This window comes from Myotis daubentonii, chromosome 2 (assembly GCF_963259705.1).
Source record: "Myotis daubentonii chromosome 2, mMyoDau2.1, whole genome shotgun sequence".
NCBI lineage: Eukaryota > Metazoa > Chordata > Mammalia > Chiroptera > Vespertilionidae > Myotis > Myotis daubentonii.
This window is the reverse complement of record NC_081841.1, coordinates 59,071,712-59,091,713: the sequence shown is the minus strand read 5'-3', so window position 1 is coordinate 59,091,713 and position 20,002 is coordinate 59,071,712. Positions and strand designations below refer to the sequence as shown.

General features: G+C 40.3%; 1 pseudogene; it reads right to left on the bottom strand.

Annotated features, from left to right (window-relative positions):
• The window catches only part of LOC132226565 (activated RNA polymerase II transcriptional coactivator p15-like), a 136,131-nt pseudogene extending 116,259 nt beyond the window's left edge, over positions 1-19,872 (bottom strand).
• Between the last annotated feature and the right edge of the window lie 130 nt (positions 19,873-20,002).

The window sequence follows — 20,002 nt, the reverse complement described above, 5'->3', positions numbered from 1 at the left end:
CCTACATTGGGTGCGTATATGTTTACCAGGGTTATATCTTCTTGTTGTATTGATCCCTTTAGTATTATGAAGTGGCCTTCCTTATCTCTTGTTAAGGCCTTCACTTTGAGGTCTATTTTGTCTGATATAAGTATTGCTACCCCAGCTTTCTTTTCCTTTCCATTTGCCTGAAAGATATTTTTCCATCCTTTCACTTTCAGTCTGTGTGAGTCCCTTCTAATGAGGTGGGTTTCTTGTAGACAGCAGATGTATGGGTCATGTTTTTTTATCCATTCAGCCACTCGATGTCTTTTGGTTGGAGCATTTAGTCCGTTTACGTTTAAAGTTATTATTGAAAGGTACTTGTTTGTAGCCATTTCTTTTTTTGTGTGGCTGTTTTCTTTCTGAGCTTTTTATTTCTTATTTTTATACCAGTCCCTTTAGCATTCCTTGCATTGCTGGCTTGGTGGTGACAAACTCCCTTAGTCTTTTTTTGTCTGTGAAGCTTCTTATTTCCCCTTCAAGTTTGAATGATAGCCTTGCTGGATAGAGTATTCTTGGATTCAGTCCTTTGCTTTGCATCACTTTGTAAATTTCAGTCCATTCTTTTCTGGCCTGATGTGTTTCTGTTGAGAAGTCATTTGACAATCTAATGGGAGATCCCTTGTATGTAACTTTCCGTCTCTCTCTTGCAGCCTGTAAGATTCTCTCTTTGTCCTGAACATTTGCCATGGTGATTATGATGTGTCTTGGTGTGGGTCTTTTCGGGTTCACCTTGTTTGGGACTCTCTGGGCTTGTGTGACTTTTTTCTTCCCCACCTCAGGAAAGTTTTCTGATATTATTTCTTCGAGTAGGTTTTCTAATCCTTGTTCATCCTTCTGTTGTTCTGGTACTCCTATTATTCGTATGTTGTTTCGTTTCATGTTGTCCCAAAGCTCCCTTAGGCTCTCCTCCTGTCTTTTAATTTTTTTCTCCAATTGCAGTACATTTTGGGTGTGTTTTGCTTCCTTGTCTTCTAATTCACTTATTCGGTCCTCCGCTTCTCCTAGTCTACTGTTGATACTTTCAATGGAGTTTTTCATTGCAGCTATATCACTCTTCATTTCTTCTTGGGTCTTACTTAGGTTGTTGATTTTTTCATCTGTTTCTTCTAGCTTCTTCCATATGTTATCGATTTTTTCATCTGTTTCTTCTAGCTTCTTCCATATGTTATCGATTTTTTCATCTGTTTCTTCTTGCTTCTTGCAGAGGTTGTCGATTTTTTCCTCCATCCGGTTTATGCACTCTAGGATCCTTATTCTGAATTCTTTATCTGTCATGTTGCATGCCTCTGTATTACTTAGCTGCTTTTCTGGAGAGTCCTCCTTCTCTTTCCTTTGGGGGTTTCTTTGTCTACCCATGTTTGATCTCACTGACATATCTAGACGTTGAGTTGTTCAGTGGTTGCTCCCTTGGTGGCAGTGACTCCTTGGTCTGTGGTTGCTCTTTGGGCGGTTGCGGTAGCAGCTGCTCTTCAGTTGGCAGCAGCTCCTCTGGTGGGTGCTGTTCACAGCTGTGGTGGCTCTTCCGGCTGGTGGGGCGAGGTTTCACGTACAGCTGCTGTTCCTCAGCAGAGGATGAGGTGCTCAGGAGGTTGCTGTTGCTTGGATCTGCTGCGTTGATTTAAAGGCACAAAATACAACACAACAAGGCACCACGTACCAGGCACTATACACAAATATATTCACGATATTAATAACCCCAATTAAAGGTGACCACCTGAATTAAGAGAATTAGGGGATAAGGAAGAAGGAAGAGAAAAAGATAAAAGAGAAAAAGGAAAAGAAAAGTAGGGACCAAAAAAAGGGAGTGCAAAAATGAAATTGGGAAAAAGGAAGGGGGAAAATAAAAGCAAGAAGCGGAAAAAAAAAAAAAAAAAAAGAGCGAAAAGAGAGAATGAAGTGGAAGAGGGAAGAGACTTTTTATATGAGGAGAATACTCCTATAGAACAGCCATTAATCCCAACAAATTCCAGCAACAGATCCCTGGATATGAATGCAAACTAGAAACAACCAATAATATAACGATGAAAATAGAATGGTGAACACTAATCCCAAAATAAAATAAAGAAAAAAATAAAATGGCACTTTAAAAAATGGTAAAATGGTAGCAGTAATAATACTGGTTAAAAATAAGAAGGTAGTAATTAAAAGGGTAAAATCAGGTGATGGAAAAAGAAGACAAGAAAGAAAAAAAGAAAAAAAAAAGAACAGGAAAAAAAAAGAATGAAAAAAAAATTGGTTTCTTAGTTAAAAAGTGAAAAAAGAAAAAAAAATTGCAGTAGTGAAGGACCTTCGTTTCTTCTATTCTTCAGTGTGGCTCGCCTTAGACCTTCCAGGTATTCAGGAGAGTGTTGAGTTTCCCTGCGATATACTGTTCCTCTGTGTTGTAAACCACAGTCCTTATTTTAAAGCATGCAGCATTTATTTCCCAGACTGCCTTATTTTGTTTTTAGCAAAGAGTCAGTTATTGGGTCAGCCTCTGGGTGGCAGTGTTCTGGGGTTGGCCTCTGAGGCTATAGGGCCTCTCTGTCCAGTGGAAGTTCACTGCCCAGAGCTGACTGCGTAATAGTTAGTTACCGGCGCTATGTTGTTGCTGGGATTGAAAATCCCCCTATAGGCCAGACCCTGTTAACTCCCAGGGACTGATCAGGTTATCTTAATCCTTGATCTCGTACAGGGTGGAATCTGGGTGTGGCTGTGCTCCTTGCCTGGGGGCTGGGGGGAGGAGACTCCCTCTCAGGAGCGGGTGGCTGCCCCAGCCCCTGGCTCTGGGGTGTCTCAGCACTCAATTCACTACCACCTCTCCTGGCTCCCCCTCTTTCCCCAGTCTCTCCCCAGATTCCACTCCTCAGCACACTCTCCCTCTCTTCAGCACAGGTGAGTGTCTGTATCCGAGATGTCCCATGAACAGGATTCAGTGAAAACAAACAAACAAACGCCGGCCGCGGAAACGGGGAAGGCTTGGTTTCTGTAAGCTTCTTCTCTTACCGGGACTGTATGGTCAGGTCAGCTCTTCAGGCTGCCCCCTTTAGGCTCAGTCCTCCGTGATCACAGAACCCAGCTCTCAATTTCCCTGGCGGCGCCAGGAATCCCGCGGTTCTCCTTTCCCCCGTCAGGGGCTGTGCCTGTCCCAAGGGACGCGGCTGTCTGCCACGCGGTCTCCCTCTGACTCTCTGGGCTCAGAGGTCTGGCAAACTTTCCTGCCCAAATCCCTGGTTTTTTTTACCTTTCCAGGGGAGTTCTGCTCTTCCCGGCTGTAAACCCTCTCACCAGCTGAGCAATTTCGCCAATTCGGTGTGAGTGTTACTAGCTACAGCTGCTCGCTCCATTTGCTCCGGGACACGACCTGGGACACGTCTGCCTATATCGCCGCCATCTTGGTTCTCCCCAAATTAAATTCTTAACCTATTTATATGTACCCTAATGTAATGGTCTAGTTATCAATCCATCACTTGGTGCATCTGCTTAGAAATGGGCAGGTGGTCTCCTTCAGAAATACCACTAGGTAATGATAATGATTGCAATTAGATGATAATGATCTTGGTCATTTACAACATGCAGAGTCGTTTGTATAAATGACTTTTTGTAAGTATGGCATGAAGTTAGTAGGAAATCAAAAGATACTTCTTTCTTAGGTTACAATCTTCTAATGAGTGAGATTATCTTGTTCTATGGGACTGGAAAATGCCTTGCACTTTCCTATTTAATAAGGCAAATTACGTAATTCTTTTTGGAGTAGTGGGGAATGGGGAGCTTACACCAAATCCAGTACTATTTATGTCCACCTCCTGTCCAGGGCTCTGCCATATGCCTTGCCTGATCATTGCGTGGAGGACTCCAGTGACCGCTCAGGCTGATCTCATGGTCATAGCACCCTAGCGACCATGACCACTTCATCTACTAACAACACTACAACCTCAGCTTCTTCAGAGGTGAGGTCTGATCATTTCCACCACAGTCTCTGGTTTCCCCAGCAACTTCCCTAAGAATCCACATAAAATAACCTAATTGTGCACAGGTGTTAACATCTAGCAGTGGTTCTCAACCTTCTGGCCCTTTAATACAGTTCCTCATGTTGTGGTGACCCCCAACCATAAAATTATTTTCATTGCTACTTCATAACTGTAATGTTGCTACTGTTATGAATCATAATGTAAATATCTGATATGCAGGATGGTCTTAGGCGACCCCTGTGAAAGGGTCGTTCGACCACCAAAGGGGTCGCGACCCACAGGTTGAGAACCGCTGATAGTGGGTCAGACTTTGATGGATGAGAAACAAGAGACAGGAATCCAGGAGGTCTCACCAAGTAAATTTAACCCCTTTCTCTTCTGAGAGGTCATGAGTGAGCCAGGAACCAATCGGGTTTTCTTGAGAAGCTGTGGTCAGCTTGGCAATGCCGTATGGTGGGTGTGTTTGCTGTCTTTCTCTCATTTCCCTCCCCCTCACAGAATTCTGCTTTCCTAGGATAGCAGCCCCCAATGCAAGGTAACGTATAAGAAGCTCTATTTCTAAGGAAGTCAGGCTAGGATAGAGCTCTTTAAGTAATTGTGCACATGTGTTTCCGTTTGCTTATCCTAACAATTGTGTCATTTACTGTTTTCCTAAAATGAGGAATCCTAATCTCCAGCATGCCCCATCAGAAATAAAACTGATTAACTGACATGGCCCTAAGATTGGCTGTTGACTAGTCTTCACGTTTTCCAAAATGGACTCTTGAGAAAGTAGTGCCAGACCAGAGGGTCATTTTTAATTTATCATAAAAGTGATTTATTGAATGACTAGGTTACTCAGGTTATACCTGATGTTTAAAAATACAATATAAATTTTAAAATAAGCTACAATATTCTCATGTGAAATGTGAAAGACAAAAGGCTTTCTCACTAAATAACCATGCTCCTTTGTCTCATGGGAATCAATTCCATAGCATGTGTTTTAGAAATAAATTGGTGTTTCTTTATAAGTAAATTCAATCACTGGTCAGATCCTGAAGCAAATGACTTCTAAGGTTCGAAGGACAATTGGTTCTTTTTTGGGGGAAATGTGCATTCTTGGGGAAACATTTCTTTACATTTGAAAAATAATAAAGAAATGAGAACAAATGGGCACTTTTCTGAACAGAGAAAATGTTACTGATAGAAATGCTCAAAAAATAAATTTACTTAAATTCATTATGATCTACAAAGGAATTACATAGAGAAATCTATGTTTTCAGATTCATACAAAGCCCTTCACGTGGTGAATGTGAAACAATGGGGGGATATGCAGGAAACTAGGAGAGCACGTGAGTGCCACTTTGGGTAAAACTAAAATAATACCTTTTATTTTTTTAATTGACCCAAAAAATTAGGGGGAACATTGGCTTTACACCATCAGTTATGTTTCATAGTGAAAACTCATTGTAAATTATTCCCTGAACCTTGGAGTTGCAAAGGCTACTAAAGTCCAATTACTAAGTTTTATCAAGAAGGAAAAAGAAAACAAAGATGTAGAAATTCCAGCTCCATATAGACAACCCCCCTACAGACACTTGCATTGACTACTTCTTAAAATTTTTCTCCCCTTTCCTAGCAAAGTACACAAGCTAGTTTATCTGTTCAGAAAATCAACTTTAAGTTATCAGAGGAACAGATGACATTTCAATGCAGACAACGAAACCCGAGTGATAGGATGGTGTTTATTAAGTCACAAAATGTACTGCTTTGCAGAAGACAGGTCTTTTGACCAAGTCCCAGGTCTTAGAAGTAAAAAGTATCCACTAGAGCAGTGGTTGGCAAACTGCTCTTGGCAAACCGCAGCTCGCGAGCCACATGGGCTCTTCCACAAAATACCGGCTCTTCCACAAAATACCAACTTCTGCGCATGGGCCACGAAGTTTCAATCGCACTCTATGTGCAAGCCCGCACGTGGTATTTTGTGGAAGAGCCACACTCAAGGGGCCAAAGAGCCGCATGTGGCTCTCGAGCCGCGGTTTGCCGACCATGGCACTAGAGAAGCAGTTCTCCTAACAATGTGTGGTGATTCTACTTTAAACGGTTGTCATCACCAAAAAATGATTAGGGCAGCACCTCAAAAATGTGTGATAAATAAAGATTACCATCAGGCTCTAGGGCAGTGGTTCTCAACCTTCCTAATGCCGCGACCCTTTAATACAGTTCCTCATGTTGTGGTGACCCCCAATTTCATTGTTACAAATCGAACATAATTAAAGCATGGTGATTAATCACAGAAACAATATGTAATTATATATGTGTTTTCCAATGATCTTAGGCAACCCCTGTGAAAGGGTCGTTCGACCCCAAAGGTGTCGCGACCCACAGGTTGAGAACCGCTGCTCTAGGGGTTGTCAGAACCTTTCCCACATAACTGCGAGGATCATCATCAGGTCTTCACAACAATGACAATATGTTAGGCACAGTGAGCATTTCCTCCAAAAAAATGGTCACATGGCTCCCTGATGTAGAAAAGCAGAAGCATGCAGAAACTATGCAGCAGCAGTTTTACTCTGCCACAGTGAGTACTGCGCCTCAGAGACAGAGTTATTTTTGAAGATGTCCTGACTTTCTATAATGAATACCTATATAAATGAAATAAAAATAAAAGAAACATTAAACTTAGTTATTCCTCCTGGGAATAGTTAATATACAAACGCATTGGGGAATAAACTTTAAATTTAAAACATCTCAGTAAACTCTCCACACGCACCATGACCTTTAATAAGCACAAATGCCAATGTCTGTATTGCTTCAAAAAGTAGATTGGAAAAAAAAAAAATCAAACAAGGGCATAAGCTAAAGAGATGAAAGCCACAAATTTTGACAGAAGCTTATAGGATAAGATCCTCAGGTTTTCATTTAAATATTCATCCAAAAATAGCCTCCTGCATGCTGTGTATGCTTAAGAAGCAAGTGTGAACTCAGGTTGCAAACAGCGTGCTGCTATCTCAATGCCAAGGCTGGCCATAGGCTCCCTTCTCCCTTATGGAATCAGGCCACTTCTGAACTGTTTTCTGTATGGGATGTGTGTGTGTGTGTGTGTGTGTGTGTGTGTGTGTGTGTGTGTGTGAGAGAGAGAGAGAGAGAGAGAGAGAGAGAGAGAGAGAGAGGGAGAGAGAGAGACTGAGAGAGAACTCACATGTGTTCATTTTTATTGAATCAAATGTATCAGGGTGACATTGGTTAATACATTATATGTTTTAAGTGTACAATTTTATAAACATCACTAGAGGCCTGGTGCACGACATTAGTGCACTGGGGCGGGGGGGGGGGGCCTCAGCCTGGCCTGCACTCTCTTGCAGTCTGGGACCCCTTGGGGGATGTCCGTCTGCAGCTGTGGGATGCTGCTGCAGAGGTAGGAGAGGGTCCCGCCACCACCACTGCACTCGCCAGCCGTGAGCCTGGCTTCTGAGTGAGCAGCACTCCCCCTGTGAGAGGACACTGACCACCAGGGAGCAGCTCCTGCATTGATCATCTGCCCCCTGGTGGTCAGACTGGTCATTCTGCTGTTCAGTTGATTTGCATATTAGGGTTTTATTATATAGGATCTGTATATTGCATTGTGCACTCACCACCCAAAGTCTAGTCTGAGGTGCTATATTTTAAGTAGGACTTTATTAACTATAACATACCCCAGGAAATGTGATACCAATCGTGAGAAACCTGGGAAGGAATGAGACTATTTTTAAAAGCAGCACTCTCCTCTAGTAAGTCATCTTTCCTCAATGAGAGGCCTGCGGCTGATCCGGCCCCCACCTCCTATCACCACAGAACGCTGAGGAGGGTCACTTCACTTCTCTGTACCAATTCTTCCACTGTAAATTAGGACATCCATAGACTGTTAAGCATGAAGGATCACTGGAAGATATGCCATGCAGGACATTGTCTATCTCTGCTGAGCTCTTGGAAAACATTAACTATTACAAACTGAAAAAAAGAGACAACCTTTTAAAGGAGAAATCAGACAGAATAACTATCATCTACTACTTGTCAAACTGTTATGTAGGGCATTTAGTTAATATTTCGTGTGAAAGAAAAGAACTAAACCACATCATGGCTTTTGAGAGGTTTAATACAACATAAGGAATAATAACATTCTAAAAACTAGTCTATCCAGATATGAAAAGACAGAACAGGCTATTGAGCCAAAGTTGCCTTGGGATGTGTCCAAGCACGGGTTATGTAACTCTTCGCCAGAAAGACTGCAGAAGGTATTTCTGCTTAAGAAGCCTGAACTACCTAAAGGTGAATACACATTGGCCTCTCCAAATACATTATAAATGCTTTTGAAGAAAGGAGCATACCTCCTTATTTTTATATATTCCCAAATAAAAGTAGTGTTTAAGAAAATAAATACCCGTTAAAAGGCTCAATTTAAATGACAAGTATACCTTACAATGGTTTCATTTTCTGGATAGAACAGCAGTCTGATAAAAGAGGTCATCACTGTCTTTTTTTCTCTTCTAATACACGTATCTTTCATATGATAGCATTCTGAAATGGAGATGTCTCTGAAAAGTAGCATAATTTGCAGTCTTTTTCTTCACCTGTGGTGCATAAAATGATTTTACAGTGATGGTAACGTATTTCATGCATCTGTTATGTATCAGGTACTAAGTACCTTACATGCAGTGCTTCATTTCGTTATCATGACAACCTGTGCATGGGTATTGTTATCGCCATTTTACAGGTCTGGCTTAGAGCGTTCCAGGAAAATGCCTGTGATCAGGCAGCTAGCGAAGATGAAGTCAGAATTCAACTGAGATTTGTCTGATTGGAAAGTTCAAGCTGTTAGTTCACCAACATGCTCTTCTAAGAAAGATTTTTACGAAGAAAAAAAATCCAAAGTTTTATAGATGCTCTACTTATTTGCTAATGCTTCTCACGCTCCTTGTACATCCCCTCTGCGGGGTCAGGTACCGAAGTTCCAGAGCCCATCTGCTCAGGGAGCAGCCGTGTCCCTTAGGGTTGATTCCCAAAGCTGATCCAACATTAAAACACAATTGCACATGGAGGTGAAGCTAAGAAGCTGGAGCAGTGTTAAGGAAAACTGTCTTCTTTTAAAAATGAGATATAATATCTTTTCTATCTCTTTTGTCAACATGTTAGTATAGCAGAAAATTCCTCATAGCATTCTCTGCGGAAAAACATTACCCCCAAATGTAAATAATTTTATATCTTAACAAAATAACGTTGCCACGGCCTTAGAATTTCCAAATTGACAAGGTTACTTTTATGATAGATTTTTTAAATGAACTAGATATGACTTTTAAAGAAGGATTATAGTCACACGCCAATTTTTAAAACTACTCAAGTTCAATATTTTGAGAAATATTTGCAGTGTTATATAACAAAGGCAACAGGAGTATAGCATTCCTCTCTAAATTGCCTTTGTAAGGACTGTGATATAACCTCATTTTTACAGCTATTTCAATATCAAACTGTAATGAGCTCAAGAAAAAAAACCACAAGATAAGAGTGTTGCTAACAAATATTTGGTGAAGCTGCCAGATATCTACTGTTATCTTAGCATGCACAATCATTATATTCTAGATTACTCCTAAATTAATAGTTTGAGATATATTGAATGGCTGAAAATACTGTGCTTCAAGGCAATTGAATATGAAGTGAGCAAAATACAGTCAGTTCCAGTGGTCTCACCTTCATATTAGATACTAAAGATGAAATGTGTACTCTCAAAATGCTAAACCGTCTGGAAAAAGGACTTGACCTGCAATCTCTAGTCCATGATCACTGCCTAAACTAATGTTCACTCTTTCAATTTAAGTCCATGTCAACTTCTAATTTAGAAGCCTTTTCTTTCATTGATCGCCCCTGATCTCTGATAGCCAGAGTAATATCACTCTTTTGTCCATTCTAAATAAATTAAAAATGATTATTGTAATGAAAAAGAATTTTTAATCTTATAAAACTATACAAGTAATAGAAATATAAAAATATAGCATAAAAATATATTTATGTATTATAAAATCATGTTAATATAATCTCTCTATATAAAAAGCTAATATGCGAAGAGTCCAACTGTCCGACTGGTCGCTATGATGCGCACTGACCACCAAGGGGGACAGACACTCAACACAGGAGCTGCTGAGCTGCAGTGACTTGGCAGTGGCAGTTCTCAGGTGACGGACCCCAAAACCAGAAAGAAGGGAGTCCATTTCCTTGTGGGGCCACGCGATTCCACCTTCGGCCATGGGTTATGTTGTTGCTGGGACACTGTTGGCCCCGCATCTGGTTTACTGCACACTTGCATTTGCGTTCCACACCCTGTATGACAGCAACTTTGCAGAGTGCCCTGTCGCATTCCGGGACCATCTCGGGGGATGTCAGAGAGCTGGTTTCAGCCTGATCCCTGCAGGCCAGGCTGAGGGACCCCACCTGCCAGAGGGACCCTGCTCGTTCCACAGATGGCCTTTGAGCTCTGGTGCCACCCCAGATGTGGCTGATAGGGGAGGGACCGCAGGAGATTGGCTCTAGGGCGAGTCCTGCCCATTTTGCCCAGTCCTGCCTCACCAGCAACCTTCTGATTAATTTCCTTTCAGTGTGCACAGATCCATGCACCGTGTCACTAGTATATAAATACAACATAAATATATCATACTAGGGGCCCAGTGCACGAAATCATGCACCTTGAAAGGAACTGTGGGTAGCAAGGCTCCAGTGGGCACAGGGGTGGGTCTCGGCCCATCTTCCCCACCACTGCCCAGCCCCTCCCACTGCACCCCCGGTCACCTGTCTGCTGGCAGCCCCACTCCCATTGCCGCCTCTCCCATGCGCTGATGGTGCCCACCCCACTCACACCTGCTGAAGGCATGATTGGGGCCGGCACCAACAGCAGGTGTGAGCAGGGCCAGCGCCATCAGCAGGTGCGAGTGGCAGCTGCTGCCCCGATTGCCCCTCAGGAGCAGGGGGAGGTGAAGAAGCCCTCAGGGGCAATCAGGGCTGGCAGCAGCCGCTCACACCCGCTGATGGTGCCAAGCAATTGGGACCAGTCTTGGGCACTAGCAGTGGGTGCGAGAGGCGGCTGCCAGCCCCAATCTCCTTTCAGGAGCAGGGGGAGGTGGAGAAGCCCTGAGGGGCGATTGGGGCTGGCAGCTGCCACTTGCACCCGCTGATGGCACCGAGCGATCAGGGCTGGGGCTGGGTGCCAGCAGTGGGTGTGAGCGGCAGCTCTGGCGGTGACAGCAGGTACGAGCAGGGCTGGTGCCAGCAGCAGGTGCAAGCACCAGGTGGGACTGAGGTGCGTGGGAGCAAAGAATTTTCAGTAACTACCAGAGGCTCACCCCGATGACAGCATCCCTGCTTATCTGCTCCACCATTCCGCCATGGCCGACACCTGCCATGGTCTGCGCATGCCCCCTGGTGGTCATCGCACGTCATAGCGACTGGTTGTTTGGTTGTTCAGTTGTTCCGGTTGTTCCGCTGTTTGGTCTATTTGCATATTAGCCTTTTATTATATAGGGTGTACATTTGTTATGAAAAAATGCACACACATATGTATGTATATGTACCTTGAAAATATTAAAATATTATAAGAAATCTTAAACCCAGTTTTTAAAAATCATTCCAATCTGAGAAGAATTTCCCAATGTCGCCAAATAACATTTTTATGTTCATTTTTTAGTACTTTTTTCCAATTCTGCATTAGATAGATAGTATTATTTTCTAAATGTGAGCATGTCTTTTATTCATTGTACCACACCGAACATATCAATCTGAAACTTGCATTCTTCACCCAAAAGTATATCTTATACATTTTTCCATAGCAGTTCATCAGTTTCACCCTCCTTTTTTTTTTTTTTTTCTGCCCCAAATATTCACTGGTATAAATAGATCACAGTTCATACAATTTATTTAACAGTTTCCTTTTGATAGTTATTTAGGTTGTTTCTATTTTCCTTTGGTTTTGTATTTCAGCTAATACTGTAAAAATTTTTGATCATGCCACCTTGTACATATGTAGGAATTTCTCCAGAGTAGATATTTAGAAGTATAATTATTGAAAATTAGGAATGTTTAAAAATTTTTTAAAGAAACTATCCAGTTGCTCTGCAATATTAGTACATGTACTTATACAAGTACTAACAGTAGATAGAGCACTGTTTCCCACACAATTGTTAGCACTTGGTACTTAAAGACTTTAAATTTGGCACCAATCTGACTTATGGAAATGGTTTCTCATTCTTTTCATGTTCCAAATATGAGTAAGTGGGATTGATCTTTTCCTGTTTTTATTTTATTATTCTTCTTATCTGACTTTTGACTGTGTATATGCTTTATTTTCTTATTTTCTTTATTTTCTTCCTTTGATGTTTGAGTATCTTTATATCTGAGCATATGTTGTATGCTGTTTTCTAACAGTTTGCCATGTACTCAACAATGTTGGGGAAATATTATATGATTGACATAACCAAATGTAAACATTTTTATTTATGTGTTTTCTTGTACACTTTTAAAAAGAATACCTTCCCTGCTCTGAGGTCACAGAGCATTTTCCTCTTTTATTGTAATACTAGAGGCCCGGTGCAAGGATTCGTGCACCAATGGGGTCCCTCAGCCTGGCCTGTGGGGATCGGGCTGAAACTGGCTCTGCAACATCCCCCAAGGGGTCCCAGATTGTGAGAGGGTGCAGGCCAGGCAGAGGGACCCCATCAGTGCACGATCAGGCCCAGGGAGGGACCATGGGAGGGCTCCAGGTTGTGTCCAGTCTGTCTCTCCCAGTCCTGATCATGGGACTCCAGCAGCAAGGTAACCTACCAGTTGAAGTGTCTTCCCCCTGGTGGTCAGTGCATGTCATAGCAACTGGTCGAATGGTTGAACAAACAGTTGGACACTTAGCATATTAGGCTTTTATTATAAAGGATATTTGTATACTTTTCATTTTTGTTGTTTGGTTTTATTCTTACAAATTGGTCTTAGGTCCATCTGGAACACATTTTTGTGAATCTTTAAATGTAAGGATTCAAGTATTATTTTTCTGAGTGGATAGAATATTATCCCAACCTCATACTATTACTGATCTGAAAAGACATTTTTTATATATTAAATTTCTATTTGCCCACTACTCTTGTGTTTTGTTAAATATCTCAATTTGTTATTTACTACATTTTTTCAATTATGTTTTGATATCTGATAAGACATTAATTACTGCTTTTCAAAACTGTTTTTACTCTTCTTCTCTATTTTTCCCCCATATGAATCTTAGAGTTGATTCTCATGTTCCATGAAAAATCCTATTGGAAATTCTCTGAAAATTGTATCAACTTTAAATATTGTTTTGAAAATTAAAATTTTAGAATATTGAGAAACATGATATATTTCTTCATTTATTCAGATATTCTTTTAGGTCTAGCTTCAGAGTTTTATATTTTCAGCATAAAGGCTTTGTACATGGTGCTTATAGGGTTTAACCTTATCACTTTAGAATTTATATTATTATTAATTGAAATATTTTATTTTCCAAGCAGTTGCTATTATTAAAAATGACTTTTTAACTTTGATTTTTGTATAAGATCTATTTTAATATTTCTCCTAATTTGTCAGGTGATTGTGTTGGAATTATTCCATACAGGATAATAATGTCTTCATAGAAAAATGCTTTTACATTTTTCTCTTCAATATTTTATTTCACAATTGTTGTTTATATTGCAGAGTTTAGGGCTGTGAGTCAAATAGTGTAAGATGTGCTGCTTTTTTTGTTCCTGACTTTATGGGACTTGAGAGGCAGTGCTTGCCTACCTTGACTCTTAGACAAACTCTAAGTTTAAATATCGACTTCATCAATCACTAATTGTGTGACCTTGAGAAACTTTATATCTTAATGTACCAAAAGAAAAATAATATTACCTATTTCATAGGGTTGTTGTGGAAATTAAATGAATGGGTAAACAGTGTCTGACATACAGCCGGCACCATGGAATATTAGCTATTATTATTCCTATTTTGACATTAAATATGAGATTTGATGTAAGAGTTGATGTCCTCAGGTATAGACACACATCTGGAATTTGGAACACCTGTTACTAAATGTTAGCAAAAAGAATTGTATAGTATTAGCATTAGGCTTTAAATAGTGGCTTGAATAGAAGTAGCTGAGTATGGGAGAATCTTCTACTCAGCTCAATGTAGTGCATTGAACTACAGGCACTGAAGAGAGTGAATTGGGGCAGGATCTAAAATGAAAAGGAAGAAAGGCACCCAATCTGTTTATTGAATATCAAATGTGTTCCAGGAACTGTACTAGATTAATGCAATTATTCTTCATAAAAACTCTCAAAGATAAAGAATCTTGTAAAATGAAGATAAAGAAACTTGACCAAGGTCATATGTGAAGACACAATATTCCAACTCTAGTTGCAGTTTGACAGGCTGAGTAAATCCTAGAAGGTTCTAGTAGCCTCATAAATGATGCCAGAGGTCTATGGGTATTTCTCCCCCTCTCCTGTGTTTACTGTGGGGAGAACAGGGCTGAGGAGGCAGAGGTGACTATTCTGTTAAAATATGAGCTTCCTGCGAGCAGATTTTGAGTTGCTTTCAAAATGCAGTGCCCAGAATAGTGCAAAATGTAGGGTATCAAAAATAGTTTTTCTATTGGTTGATAAGGACACATATGGTTGTGCCACTCACATAGAAGATTCGCACATACTCAGCTACAAAAATATCTGTACAGTTTCCTTTATGGAAGAGTATCTCTCTGTCATTCTCATGTTGTATAACAGTTTCATATTTTAAGTTCTCCAGCTCTGTGTAGACAAGAAAGCTGTCAAAAACATAGGAACCAAGCAAGGAGCTCTTCCAAGATTAGAGCTTGAGACATAGTTATATACAGCTCTGCCTTGAATTTTAGGGAATTCACTTCCACTTGTTTTTTTGTTTGTTTGTTTGGTTGGTTTGGTTTTTTTTTTTTTTTTGCAGAAAACTTGAGTTGCCTCTTCCTTCAAACTAAAGGTTTATTAAAGTTGTTTTTGTTAAAAAGGATTAAGTAAATATAAAATATTAGGATGTTAGGATGATGTTAAATAAAATTCTGGTGATGATATTCTATTTATTTATTTAATGATAAAATGTCAATGTCTGTTGAGCACAACCACCAAGATTAGCATTTTCAGTTATTCCAACTTGACATAGGAAGAAATTGAGGTGCAGAGTTGTCAGGTCATTTCCCCAAGGTCACTCAGCAGGCAAATGGCAGATGCAATTTAAACCCAGAGGGACTGATTCCAGAATTTTCGTTCTTAACCATTACATTTGCTGCTTCATGAGATAGTTAAAATGTCTTAATTACGTTTCCTTCTTATGTATGTAACACTTAAGGGATATATTTCAAATCACTACAGCACTCCCCCCAAACCCCCCAAAGAATCATTACAATTGACACTACATTTGCTTCTATAGGAATGGCTAAAAATTCAGTGAGAAAAAAATTTTATTTCACATATTCGCTGTACACCCACAGCAGGCTTACAGCAGATATGGTTAGTATATTGAATTGTGCTTTGAAGGGCTTGCATCTGAGCCTCAACTCCCACCTCGAACAGCGCTTATTAAAAAAATAAAATATTGCCACACAAAAAAATTGCCTGGCTGGCGTGGCTCAGTGGTTGAGTGTCAACCCATGAACCAGGCGTACCTGGTTCAATTCCTGGTTGGGGCACATGCCTGGGTTGCGGGCTCAGTTTCCAGTAGGGGTGTGCAGGAGGCAGTAGATCAATGATTCTCTCTCATCCTTGATGTTTCTATCTCTCTCTCCCTTCCTCTCAGAAATCAATAAAAAATATTTTTAAAACATAAAAGATAATTTATGCATTTTTAGTTTTAGTATTTTCAATGTATGATCCAGCTACTGTGTTAGTTGCTCTGCATAACAAAATGTGTAGGTGCTGCTGCTTTGCTAGTATTTTGCCTGGAGGCCATTGAATTCCCTTCTTGGAGAGAGCAATCACTTGGCAGCATAAGTTATTCTAATGGACATCTCTTTACACTGAGCCTTTGCCATCTGTTTTACCCTCTAATTACAAATGTAGGAAGAACACAATTCACAATTGTGTCTATAAAGACAAATAAAAGGGACTTGAATGCAGGTTTATATCACTGCATCTGTTCGCTGATTTTAAATCCAGAAGGAATAAAAGGGCAAGAAACTTTTCTTTCCTTTCTCGATACAGTTAATATAGACAAGTAAGCATTCATCGTGCAAATTACCGAGATTGGTTCATCCAGCAAAAACCAGAAAACTACCAGGTTAATCCTGATTTGTGTTTTACTTTACGTTCCATTTTTCTCTGATTCCAATAATGGTACAGACATTAGCATTTTCTAAGGATAGGTAGAAAATCCTCATGATTTTTACTCATGACACAGGTGTGATTCAGAAACCGGACTTCTGTCATTTAAGTAATTCAGTCAAGAGAAAAAGCAAAAGTGTTTCCTTACCTCTGCATAATGTTCTGTTTTGCTAAAGCTCACAAACCTACGAGTGGATGAGAATCTTAAATCCTTGCCATTTGGCAACCGAGTAATAATGCTTCCTCGCCCAATACCTAAGGCTAGATTCACACGCTAATAAGGAAGAGATATTAAATAAAATGAGATTGCATAGGGATAACTGGGCCACTCACTTCACATTTTGTAGGTTCAATTTATTACAGCAGTGTCTTGTGTTTATGGTGGCTTAAATGTCCTTACTTCTTAATTATGCCAGTTGTATTCTCTTGATACATCAATTAGTCCCAGAAATGCAGAATTTTCTCACACCCCTAAGCAGCCAAGCTATTATCAATGTCTAATCAGTTCACAATATACTGAGCTCTGTAGAAACAATTTAAATTACCCAAGCCTGCAGACACTAGTCACTAAGGCACTCGGATAGCTGAAACTTTTGGGGACCACGAGAGCAATATTATGGAGGACTACAGCCTATTCAGTGGCAATCCCACTCAGCAGGAAATAGCTTAAGCACATTCTGGGTGACTCTCTCTAAGTAAAACAGAGAAATACAGCAATTACGCAAGTGTGTTTCCCACTACTACACTAACATTAAAACTCATAAAACCACCAAAGATTAGGGAAATTAATAAAATTGAACAATAACACCACCAATCTTTATTTGCCCCCCTATTAATGTCTCAACTGAACAGAGAAAATGTAAAATTGTTTTAATCTAAATTTTCATAATCTTTTCTCTTTTTCTCATGCACATACATGCATCTTCCTTCTAAATCCCTCACACTTAAGAGGGTCATTCTTATGAGCCAATAATGTGGGGATTATTATCCACCCATGTTCCCCGGCTATTATATAGACTGCTAATGCTGGGAAATGGCAACGGGAGCAGTACCTTCATTCACCCTGTTAAAGTTAATAACCCAGTGATTTACAAGACACGACACATTTGAAGTCAACTGAATTCATTGTCTCATTAAACAAAGCAGACAAGGTTGAAAATATTATCCTCCAGTACTTTGAACTTGCATATGTCCCATTATAGTTGTATTAATGGGGCTTCAAAAAAGTAATATGCAGGTAGGTAATTGATATTCTTTTTCTTTTAACTTTTTTATTGACTTTATTGGGGTGACATTGGTTAATAAAATTATATAGGTTTCAGGTGTACAATTCTATAATACCTTATCTGTATATTGTACTGTGTGTTCACCACCCCAAGTCAAGTCTCCTTCCATCACCATTTATCCCCCCTAAATCCTCTTCTACCTCCCCACACCTCCCTTTTCCTCACGTAGTTATCATACTATGGTCTATGTCTATGAAGTTTTTTTTTTTCTCCTTAATTCCTTCACCTTTTTCACCCAGCCCTGCTACCTCCTCCCCCTCTGATGGCTGTCTGTCTGTTCTCTAGGTCTGTTTCGATTTTGTTTGTCAGTCCATTTTATTAATTAGATTCCACATATAAATGAAATCATATGGTATTTGTCTTCCTCTGACTGTCAAATTTCACTTGGCATAATATTTTTCAGGCCCATTCATGCTGTTGCAAAAGGTAAGATTTCTCTCTTTTTTATGGCCAAGTAGTATTCCATGGCATAAATGTACCTCAGCTTTTTTAGCCACTCATCTACTGATGGACACTTGGGCTACTTCCAAATCTTTGCTATTGTAAATAATGCTGCAACAAAATAGGGATGCATATATTTTTTTGAATTAGTATTTCAAGTTTCTTTGGATATATTTCCAGAAGTGGAATCTCTGAGTTATAAGGCAGTTCCAACTTTAATATTTTGTGGTCACTCCATATTGCTTTCCATAGTGGCTGCACCAATCTGCATTTTCACAAATGGTATAAGAGGGTTCCCTTTTCTCCACATCTTCACCAACACTTGTTTGTTGATTTATTGATGGTAGTCATTCTTATAGGTGTGAGGTATTATCTCTTTGTGGCTGATTGATATTCTTAAAAGATATTGAACCTTCATTTTCATTGGGTTAATAAGATAGGATGAGAAATCAATTGGGTACATTCCATTTACTTGCACAAAAATTTACATGTAACAATTTATATTTTCGCCCTAACCGGTTTTGCTCAGTGGATAGAGCGTCAGCCTGCGGACTGAAGGGTCCCGGGTTCGATTCCAGTCAAGGGCATGTACCTTGGTTGTGGGCACATCTCCAGTGGGGGGTGTGCAGGAGGCAGCTGATCAATATTTCTCTCTCATCGATGTTTCTAACTCTCTTTCCCTCTCCCTTCCTCTCTGTAAAAAATCAATAAAATATAAATTTTTTAAAAATAATAATTTATATTTTCTGTTTCAACATTGGCTAAATTGGCACACATACATTACTTCTTTCCAATAAACACAACTTGCTCATCCACCCTAATTCACTACCCAAACCCGACCCCACCTCAGTCTACTCTCTCCATACACTAAGATCCCTGCCCCCCCACTCCCCAAAAGTCCACCAAGTGGCCTGGAAAAAAGTCTACTACTGGAGACTCTAAGGCAGAGCTTCCTCTTCTCATGCCCTAGAAATGTGCAAAATAATAGAGGACGATGAAGAATCAGTGCTTTCAAAACTCAGTTAAAGAGTCACTCCTATTAAATTTGTTCTGTTGTCTCTCATTTCATTCATGGTCTTTTAAAGTATATGTTAGATCATGATACTATTCTATTTGAAATTCTTCAATGGCTTCTCACTGCAACCAGAAGAATATCCAAACTAGGAGGCCAACTTTTCAGCTTTCGTCTCCCTCCATTTTTATCCTTTTCACTAATCTTCAGTCGCATTGGCCTTTTGTCTGCACCTGATGATAATGGCAAGTTTCTCCGGTCTTGGGCATTTGCAGTATGCTTGTATTAGCTCTTACACTCTTCCTTAAGATTTCTTGTGTCCCATCATCTTGTTTCCATTCAACAGATAACTTAGAAAGCCTTTGCTAATAAATCGGTTACTACCGTAACTAGCTAGTTTATTAATATTAATAATAGAATGAAAGCAAAGGGGAGGCCAGACATTATAGCCATATCATCTAGGCGGCTTCACCAGGAAGCTGCAACTTAACACTCCCCAGGGAACCACTGGTCCATTCTCTGCAGGTCACTGGGGGCAGAGGTCCAACAAAGGGGAAGATGGGCGCATGTGCAGTGAAGTCAGGGTGAGGTAGGGAAGGTGCTTGCATCTTGGTCTAGCCTGGAAACAATGATAATTATCTAGGGGGGCAGAGGCACTGCAAGCAAGCAAAATCTTGAAGGCTTCATTAGTTAAGCTCCTAATTATACTCTGAGACCAGGAGTTCTCACTTTCTTGTTCCTCTTGCTTCATCCTGCTTCCTTGCACTCACCTGTGCTTCCTCCATAGTTATGCGGGAAGCCACATGGCCCATGGCCGTGTGGACCTCACATGCAGTGGACTATAGCTGGGGACACAAGCTAAGCTGGCCAGGTGCTAGATTGGACTGTGCTTTAATATGGAGTGAAGACTCTGGGCAGTGGCTTTGATCTTAGCCCTGCTGA